The sequence below is a fragment of the Phyllobates terribilis genome, unplaced genomic scaffold, assembly GCF_046119375.1.
Source record: "Phyllobates terribilis strain yellow unplaced genomic scaffold, ASM4611937v1 Scaffold_11__3_contigs__length_659146591, whole genome shotgun sequence".
NCBI lineage: Eukaryota > Metazoa > Chordata > Amphibia > Anura > Dendrobatidae > Phyllobates > Phyllobates terribilis.
This window is the reverse complement of record NW_027362771.1, coordinates 374,304,465-374,315,715: the sequence shown is the minus strand read 5'-3', so window position 1 is coordinate 374,315,715 and position 11,251 is coordinate 374,304,465.

Genomic DNA, 11,251 nt, shown 5'->3' with positions numbered 1-11,251 from the left:
AGGCCATTCCTGCACAGCCTGAACCTTCACCGGGTCCATCTCAAAGCCCTCGCTGGAGATAATGTAACCCAAAAAAATAATTCTCTGCACAGCGAACTCGCATTTCTCCAGCTTAGCAAAAAGTGAATTGTCACTTAATAACTGCAATACCTCACGTACGCTCTGCCAATGAGACTCCAGATCTGGCGAATAAATCAAAATGTCATCCAAATACACCACCACATTCTTACCAATCAAAGGTCTCAGGATGTCATTAATAAGGTTCTGAAAACACGCGGGTGCATTGGTAAGACCAAAAGGCATCACCAGATTCTCAAAATGACCTACCGGAGTGTTAAAAGCAGTTTTCCATTCATTACCCTCCTTCATTCGCAACAAATTGTATGCCCCCCGGAGATCAATTTTACAGAACCACTTGGCCCCCACTAACTGGTTAAACAAGTCAGGAATTAACGGCAGTGGGTAGGAATTGCGTACGGTAATTTTATTAATTTCGCGAAAGTCCAGACATGGACGTAAACCGCCGTCTTTTTTTTTTACACAAAAAAATCCAGCAGCCACAGGTGACTTAGAAGGTCTAATGTGACCAGCAGCCAAGCTCGTCTGTATGTATTCCTCCAAGGCTTTTCTTTCAGGGATAGTAAGATTAAATAAGCGACTCTTGGGAAGAGTAGCTCCAGGAACAAACTCAATGGTGCAATCATAGTCCCTATGAGGAGGTAGAATTTGCGACTCCTCCTCTGAAAAAACCTTCCAAAAATCCTGAATAGGTATCGGTAATTCCCCTCTTTCCACAGCAGCAATGCGACCGTTACAACATTTATCATAACACTTAGGACTCCAAGATTTAATCTCATTAGTAGACCAGTCCAGTAAAGGATTGTGCAGTTTTAACCAAGGCAAACCTAACACTACTGGAGAAGGTAAATTATTTAATACCACTAAATCCAAATTCTCTTGGTGAATACCATTAATAGTGAGGGGAAACTCAAAAACCTTGTGAGTAACACATTTCAAAGGAGTGTTATCAACAGCAAACACAGACATAGGAAATGACAAAGGTTTAGGTTCCAATTTAAGTTTTTCCAAAAATCCCTTATCAATCACATTCAGTGTAGAACCACAATCCACAAAAACCTGAAATTCAATCAACTCCTCCTGCAATGAGGTACTCCCTGAAAGAAATACTCCCTTAGAGTTTAAACAAGTAATACGGGCGTAACTGACCTTTTTTTTTTCTTTGTTTAACAGAAGCTCACAGTTCTTAACAAAATGGTCAGATTTACCACAGTAAAAACACAATCCCTTGGAAAACCTGCGGTCTTTTTCCTGAGAGCGGAGTGGTATCGCCCCAATCTCCATCAGTTCTCCGTCGTCCGAGCAGACCCTCTGATGACTAGGAGCTGCCATAGCAGGAGTTTTCTCCTCATTACCCCTAGCACGCAGTCTCCTGTCCACCCGTATAGCTTATTGCATGGCTTCTTGCAAGTTTTCAGGTGCAGGGAAAGCAATCAGCAGATCCTTAACCATTCCACTTAGACCAGCAAGAAACAAACATTTTAACGCCGAATCATTCCATCTCACTTCAGAAGACCACCTTCTGAAGTGAGTACAATAATTTTCAACATCACCTGACCCCTGCTTTAAACGTCTCAGTTGTGTCTCAGCAGAAGAGACTTGATCAGGATCGTCATACAACAACCCCATAGCAGAAAAAAAGTCTTCCACTGATCTAAAACACGGATCATTAGGTTGGAGAGAAAAGGCCCATCCCTGTGGTTCCTTGCGCAAAAGTGACATGATAAACCCAATGCGCTGTGATTCATTCCCAGAGTTCCTAGGTCTCAAACGAAAATATAATAAACAAGCATTTTTAAAGGAAAAAAAATCTTGTTGTTTACCATAAAAAAAATCAGGCAGTCCTACCTTCGGTTCAACAAAATGCGCTCCAGGACAGCTACTCACGTGTTGCTGGAGCTCGGCCACCTCAAGAGACAATCCCTGTAGGCGTTGAGCCAATTCCTGAACAGACACCATGGTGATCTCCGGATCTCGTTCCTTAAGATTTTTTTTCTTTTGATTTTGGGCTGGACTTACTGTTATGATCTGCTACAAGAACTAAGGAAAGATAGGAAAACTGTCCCTACAATAGGACTAAGCTGATTCCCTACAATGCAGCGGGCAACCTGTTCCTTGTGAACAGACCCGCCTTCGTCCTCGGCTAGTCTGAATGCAGACCTATAGATATAAGGAAGGGGTCCCTAAAAGTACTAAGGACTGGGACAAAATTGGACACCTCCTAGCAGAAGTTGTAGCGGAGCAAAAAGACAAACAGACAAATAATACTTAGAGGTCCAAGGACCAAGCAAACTATAGAGATAGGTACAAAGCACCTGGCTAGATTAAGAGTCAAAGTAAAACTGAAGTCCAGCAAAGCCAGAAGGGCGGAGCTGGAATAAATAGGCAGCAGGTCTCGTGACCACAAAATAGAAAAAAACTAAAAGGAGGGTTCTAACAGTATGGAGCACTGTGTGGGCCCTTTATACTGTATGGAGCACTATGTGGGACACATTATACTATATGGAGCACTATGTGGGGCCAGTATACTGTATGGAGCACTATGTGGGGCACATTATACTGTATGGAGCACTATATGGGGTCATTATACTATATGGAGCACTATATAGGGCCATTATACTTTATGAAGCCCTATGTGAGGCCCTTTATACTGTATGGAGCACTATGTGGGGCGCATTATACTGTATGGAGAACTATGTGAGGTCATTATACTATATGGAGCACTATGTGGGGCCATTATACTGTATGGAGCACTATGAGATGTCATTGTACTGTATGGAGCACTATATAGTGCGCATTATACTGTATGGAGCACTGTATGGGGCCATTATACTGTATGGAGCATTTGGTGAGGCTTTTATACTAAGTTGAGCACTTTATGGTGTCCTTTATATTGTATGGAGCGGTGTGGGGTGCTCATTATACTGTATAAAGCGCTATGTTGGGCCATTATACTTTATGGGGCACTATGTGAGGCCCATTATACTGTATGGAGCACTATGTGAGGCCATTGTACTGTATGGAACACAATGTGGTGTTCATTATACTGTATGGAGCACTATGTGAGGACATTATACAGTATGGGGCACTATGTGGTGCCCATTATACTGTATGGAGCACTATGTGAGGCCATTGTACTGTATGGATCACTATATGGGCCCACTATACTGCATGAAGCACTATGTGGTGCCCATTAAACTGTATGGAGCACTATGTTGGGTCATTATACTGTATGGAGGACTATGTGGGACCACTATACTGTATGGAGAACTATGTGAGTCCATTGTACTGTATGGATCACTATGTAGTGCCCATTATACTGTATGACTGTATGGAGCACTATATGGGGCCATTATACTGTATGGAGAACTATGTGAGGCAATTATACTAAATAGAGCACTAAGTGGTGCCCTTTATACTGTATGGAGCACTATGTGGGGCCATTATACTGTACGGAGAACTATGTGAGGCCATTATACTGTATTGAGCACTATGTGGTGCCCATTATACTATACAGAGAACTATGTGAGGCTGTTGTACTGTATGGAGCACTATATGGGGCCATTATACTGTATGGAGCACTATGTGAAGCCATTATACTGTATTGAGCGCTATGTGGTACCCATTATACTGTATGGAGCACTATGTTGGGCCATTATACTGTATGGAGCACTATTTGGGGCCATTATTCTGTATGGAGAACTATGTGGGGCCATTATACTGTATGGAGAACTATGTGAGGCCATTATATTGTATGGAGCACTATGTGGTGCCCATTATACTATACGGAGAACTATGTAAGGCTGTTGTACTGTATGGAGCACTATATGGGGCCATTATACTGTATGGAGCACTTTATGGGGCCATTATACTGTATTGAGCACTATGTGGTACCTATTATACTGTATGGAGCACTATGTTGGGCCATTATACTGTATGGAGTGCTATTTGGGGCCATTATACTGTATGGAGAACTATGTGAGACCATTATACTGTATGGAGCACTATATGGGGCCATCATACTGTATGGAGCACTATGTTGGGCCATTATACTGTATGGAGCACGATATAGGGCCATTATTCTGTAGGGAGCACTATATAGGGTCATTACACTATATGTAGCACTGTGTGGGGCCCTTTATACTGTATGAAGCACTATGTGAGGCTATTATACTGTTTGGAGCACTATGTGAAGCCATTAAACTGCATGGAGCACTATATGGGGCCATTATACTGTTTGGAGCACTATGTGAGGCCATAATACTGTATGGAACACTATGTGGGGCCCATTATACTGTATCGAGCACTATTTCATGCCCATTATACTGTATGATGGACTATGTGAGGCCTTTTATACTGTATGGAGCACTATGCGAGGCGCATTATACTGTATGGAACACTATGTGGGGTCATTATACTATATAGAGCACTGTGTGGGGCCCTTTATACTGTATGTAGCACTATGTGAGGCTATTATACTGTTTGGAGCACTATGTGAGTCCATTATACTGTATGGAAAAATATGTGGGGCCCATTATACTGTATGGAGCACTATGTGGTGCCCATTATACTTTATGGAGACCTATGCGAGGTCACTATACTGTATAGAGCACTATGTTGGGCCATTATACTGTATGGAGCACTATGTGGGACCACTATACTGTATGGAGCACTATATGAGGCCATTGTACTGTATGGAGCACTATGTGGTGCCCATTATACTGCATGGAGCACTTTGTGAGGCCATTATACTAAATTGAGCACTATGTGGTGCCCTTTATACTGTATGGAGCACTATGTTGGGCCATTATACTGTATGGAGCACTATTTGGGGCCATTATACTGTATGGAGCACTATGTGCGGCCATTATACTGTATGGAGCACTATATGGGGCCATCATACTGTATGGAGCACTATGTTGGGCCATTATACTGTATGGAGCACGATGTAGGGCCATTATTCTATAGGGAGCACTATATAGGGTCATTATACTATATGTAACACTGTGTGGGGCCCTTTATACTGTATGAAGCACTATGTGAGGCTATTATACTGTTTGGAGCACTATGTGAGTCCATTATACTGTGTGGAAGACTATGTGGGGCCCATTATACTGTATGGAGCACTATGTGGTGCCCATTATACTGTATGGAGACCTATGCGAGGTCACTATACTGTATAGAGGACTATGTTGGGCCATTATACTGTATGGAGCACTATGTGGGACCACTATACTGTGTGGAGCACTATATGAGGCCATTGTACTGTATGGAGCACTATGTTGGGCCATTATACTGTATGGAGCACGATGTAGGGCCATTATTCTGTAGGGAGCACTATATAGGGTCATTATACTTTAAGTAGCACTGTGTGGGGCCCTTTATACTGTATGAAGCACTATGTGAGGCTATTATACTTGTTTGGAGCACTATGTGAGGCCATTAAACTGCATGGAGCACTATATGGGGCCATTATACTGTTCGGCGCACTATGTGAGGCCATAATACTGTATGGAACACTATGTGGGGCCCATTATACTGTATGGAGCACTATTTCATGCCCATTATACTGTATGAAGGACTATGTGAGGTCTTTTATACTGTATGGAGCACTTTGCGGGGCGCATTATACTGAATGGAACACTATGTGGGGTCATTATACTATATAGAGCACTGTGTGGTGCCCTTTATACTGTATGAAGCACTATGTGAGGCTATTATACTGTTTGGAGCACTATGTGAGTCCATTATACTGTATGGAACACTATGTAGGGCCCATTATACTGTATGGAGCACTATGTGGTGCCCATTATACTGTATGGAGACCTATGCGAGGTCACTATACTGTATGGAGCACTATGTTGGGCCATTATACTGTATGGAGCACTATGTGGAACCACTATACTGTATGGAGCACTATATGAGGCCATTGTACTGTATGGAGCACTATGTGGTGCCCATTATACTGCATGGAGCACTATGTGAGGCCATTATACTAAATTGAGCACTATGTGGTGCTCTTTATAATGTATGGTGCAGTATGGGGTGCCCATTATACTGTATGGAGCACTATGTTGGGCCATTATACTGTATGGAGCACTATGTGGGGCCATTATACTGCATGGAGCACTATATGAGGCCATTATACTTAATTGAGCACTATGTGGTGCTCTTTATAATGTATGGAGCAGTATGGGGTGCCCATTATACTGTATGGAGCACTATGTTGGACCATTAAACTGTATGGAGCACTATGTTGGGCCATTATACTGTATGGAGCACTATGTGAGGCCATTATACTGCATGGAGCACTATGTGGTGCCCATTATACTGTATGGAGCTCTGTGTGATTCCATTGTACTGTATGGAGCACTATGTGGTGCCTATTATACTATATGGAGCACTATGTGAGGCTGTTGTACTGTATGGAGCACTATATGGGGCCATTATACTGTATGGAGCACTATGCGAGGCCATTGTACTGTATTGAGCACTTTGTGGTGCCCATTATAATGTATGGAGCACTACAGTATGTGGGGCCATTATACTGTATGGAGAACTATGTGAGGCCATTATACTACATGGAGCACTATATGGGGCCATTATACTGTATTGAGCACTTTGTTGGGCCATTATACATTATACTGTATGGAGCACTATGTGGGGTCATTATACTGTATAGAGCACTATATGGACCATTATACTATATGGAGCACTATGTGGGGCCATTATACTGAGTGGAGCACTATATGAGGCCATTATACTGTATGGAGCACTATATGGGGCCATTATCTATATGGATAACTATGTGTGGCCATTATACCGTATGGCTTACTATATGGGGCCATTATAATGTATGGAGCACTATGTGTGATCATTATACTGTATGATGCAGTATGTGGGGCCATTATACTGTATGGATGGTGTGATGGTGTGATATAGTATGTGAGTATCATTTTGTCTATATTCATATTTTACTGATTTTCATAGTGATCTCTTGTTGCTCTGTGCCCCTCTGTGCTTTCCCTCTAATGTTGACTTCTCCTGTATGATGAGTTGATATTTGTTAATTGATGAATAGCTGTTATTTATCATCTGATATCAGCTCAGTTTACTGTGCTATTATCTTTGCACAGGGTCAGTGAATAATGCTGTTTGCTAATATGCTAATGAAATACTGAACCAGCTTGTTGATTTTGTAAAGCAATTGAAGACATACAATGCAAATTGATAAATTGCTCAAACATTGAGCCCCTGCCACCTTCCCCCCTGACCTGTGAATGAGAAGAGGGACTTTTAAAATATCAGCCAGGATAGACAAGAGAGTTAGATCCTGTGTAGGACGATGATGTGAGCACCTCAGAGAGAAAGAGAAGCATCTTCACTATTTTATCCTGCGGGATTGTTGGACTCTCATCTCCCAGGGTTTTTATCCTGTTACTGAACTGCATTCATGTTTCTGGACTATTTTATCCTCTGTGTGGTGGATTGTTTATGGACCTTTCGGTTTTGCCTATAATAAAGGTATTGGGCTTGTTCACTCTTCCCTCGCTCTGTTGATTGTGTGATATCGGAGAAGGAACTAGTGACAGAAGGCAATGCAGGGCCCCTTTATACTGTATGAAGGTGACGTGCCCCCTGGGCCGTGGGGTACTCGGTGTCGGGCCGGTCGGTGCAGGGTTGGTGCAGGGGATTTCACAGTGGCAGTGACACGGTCCGTGACCCAGGGCGGTCAATAAAAGGGGATTTATAGTTTTTATAGTTTAATGTTCGTGACGCCACCTGTGGTATGCGGCTATATGGAGCCGCCGCTGCGGTGCCAATTCTCTGGAGCTAATGGTGACGCAGCAGAGTTGGTTCAGCTCTCCACAGGTAGAGCTAAGCTCCAGAGCAGTGCTGTGATGGTTAATGATGAGGTAGATGTTGCTGTGCAGTGTAGTGCAGGTGATGGCACAGATAATAATTCTAGGACACAGTGGGGTGCAGTCTTCAACTTTTACTCACAGTTGTTGAACTCCAGGTTACCAGTACTAAAGTAACCTCCCACGTCGTCCTGCGTTCACAAAATAATCGGTTCAGCAATCTCTCAAGTAACTCAGGAGTACTTAAACGGGACCCCGTCCTATGTGCCTTCCTCGGTCGCCTTCCTGCGCTGGCTCTCACCCTCCTGCCCTGCGCCTCACAATCAGTGCCCCAAGCCGGTAGCCTCGTGTAACGGGTCTGGGAGGCGGAACCTCTGAGCTACTATACAAGGGGGCGGTCCTTGTAAGGGAGCGGGTGGCGACCAGGGAAGACGGGCAGGCAGTCACAGCAGGTGACCGGGACAGTCTCTGAGTGAACGGGCTGAAGGTCACGGCAAGTGACCGGGGCAGTCTCTGGATGAACGGGCAGGAGATCACGGCAAGTGACCGGGGCAGTCTCTGGATGAACGGGCAGGAGGTCACGGCAAGTGACCGGGGCAGTCTCAGGATGAACGGGCAGGAGGTCACGGCAAGTGACCGGGGCAGTCTCTGGGTAAAGGGTAGGTACGACCTGTGATGGCAGAGCCTCCAGGTAGGCTAGCAGGCAGATGGTTGATGTGTGCTCCCAGGTGAGCAAGCGAGAGTCTCTGGAATGGCAGGTGGTCACAGCACGTGACGGCGGAGCCTCCAGGTAGGCTAGCAGGCAGGTAACAGGTGTGCGCTCCCAGGTGAGCGGGCAGGAGTCTCTGGAATGGCAGGTGGTCACAGCACGTGACGGCGGAGCCTCCAGGTAGGCTAGCAGGCAGGTAACAGGTGTGCGCTCCCAGGTGAGCGGGCAGGAGTCTCTGGAATGGCAGGTGGTCACAGCACGTGACGGCGGAGCCTCCAGGTAGGCTAGCAGGCAGGTAACAGGTGTACGCTCCCAGGTGAGCGTGCAAGCTGGTCCATAGACAGACTGACAGGAGTTGGAGGGCAGACCGTCGGACCTCAGGCTAGCAGGCAGGTAGCAGAGGAGCGCTCCCAGGTGAGCGGGCAAGCTGGTCCTTAGACAGACTGACAGGAGTCGGTAGGCAGACCGTCGGACCTCAGGCTAGCAGGCAGGTAAGCAGAATATCAGGCAGGAATCAGACAGCAAACTGGCAGGAATCTGGCAGGTAACTGGCAACGGGACCTGAGGGCTGAAGCAGAGTAGTGAACAGTGCAACAACATTGCTCGGGCACCTCCATTTTGGAGGAGGTGCCTTATATATGGTGAAGTCCTCCGGCCATTGGCTGGGGACTCCTTAGGACGGCGCACGCGGCCCCTTTAAGAGGGAGGGAGCGCGCGCGCGCCCTAAGCACGGTGGCCGGGAAGGAGCGCGCGCTGCCAGCAGAGCGGGAGGAGGACGCCGGGCTCGGAGCAGAGGGGTGAGGGGAACAGCGTCCCTGCCTAGCAGAGGGCAGGGACGCCGGCGCTACAGTACCCCCCCCTTTAGGCCCCCCCTTTTTTAGGCCAGAGAGAAATTTAGCTAGGATGAGAGGGGCATGGATGTTCTCCCGGGGCTCCCACGTTCTCTCTTCAGGACCAAACCCCTTCCAATCTACTAGAAAAAAGGTCTTCCCTCTTACCCTTTTGGTGGCCAGAATGTTCTCTACCTCAAATTCGTTTTCAGCGGAAACCGGAGCAGGAGGCGTACCTGTAGACTTGGAAAAAGAGTTAAGTACCACAGGTTTGAGGAGAGATACATGGAAGGAGTTAGGGATCCGCAAGTTGGCCGGAAGTTTCATTTTATAGGCCACCGGGTTGATCTGACTGATGACCTCCAGAGGACCGATGAACCGAGGCCCTAACTTATAGGAAGGAATCTTGAGCCGGACATACTTGGACGAGAGCCAGACCTTATCCCCTGGACGGAATTGAGGAGGATCCAGACGTTTTTTGTCAGCATGTCTTTTCATACGCTCGGATGACAGAAGGAGTGCGGATCGGGTACTCTCCCATATGGAGGAAAATTTGTTAACAAGAGATTCCGCAGCCGGATTGTCCACCGAGGTGGAGACGGGAAATGGGATCCGAGGATGCTGACCGAAGACAACAAAAAACGGGGATTTGGAGGAAGATTCGCTCTCGTGATTGTTGTAAGAAAATTCGGCCCATGGCAGGAGATCCACCCAGTCTGAATGGTGGGCATTAACGAAGTGCCGGAGGTAACTGGTCAGGTTCTGATTGATCCGCTCCACTTGACCATTAGACTGTGGGTGGTAAGCGGAGGAGAAGTCCAGGGTGACGTCTAGCAGTTTACAAGTGGCTCTCCAGAAGCGTGAAGTGAACTGTACCCCACGATCCGACACGATGTGGAGGGGCAGGCCATGAAGACGGAAGATGTGGCGGATAAAGTCTTTAGCCAGCTCGGGTGCAGACGGGAGGCCTGGCAGGGGAACGAAATGAGCCATCTTGGAAAAGCGGTCAGCGACCACCCAAATGACCGTACAACCGGCAGAGACGGGAAGATCAGTTATAAAGTCCATTGCTATATGCTGCCAGGGGGCAGCAGGTACTGGGAGCGGAAGGAGGCGACCGGCTGGCAGATGTCTCGGAACCTTGTTGCGGGCGCAGGACACACAGGCAGAAACAAAGTCTATTACGTCCTTGTGCAGGGTAGGCCAAGGGTAGTGCTGGGTAATAAGCTGGAGGGTCTTTTTCTGACCGGCGTGGCCAGCTAGTTTAGACGAGTGACCCCAGTGTAGGATCTTCTCCCGATCAGGTACTGATACGAACGTCTTACCGGGAGGGAGACGATTTAGACTCACGGGAGCCACCTGCATTACTCTGGCGGGATCGATGATGTGTTTCGGTTCCTCCTCGAGATCAGACACCAGAAAGGATCGGGACAAGGCGTCCGCCTTGATGTTTTTGTCAGCTGGGCGAAAATGAAGAATAAAATCAAAGCGAGCAAAAAACAAGGACCACCGAGCTTGGCGCGGGTTAAGTCTCTGGGCATGCTGGAGGTAAGCCAAGTTCTTGTGGTCAGTGTAAATTATTACCGGGTGAAGAGCCCCTTCGAGCAGGTAACGCCACTCCTCCAATGCCAGCTTGATGGCCAATAACTCTCGATCTCCTATGGAATAGTTGCGCTCAGAAGAGGAGAAGAGTTTGGAGAAGAAGCCACAAGTTACCATTCTCCCGGAAGATGATTTTTGGGTAAGTACCGCTCCGGCTCCAGAGGAGGAGG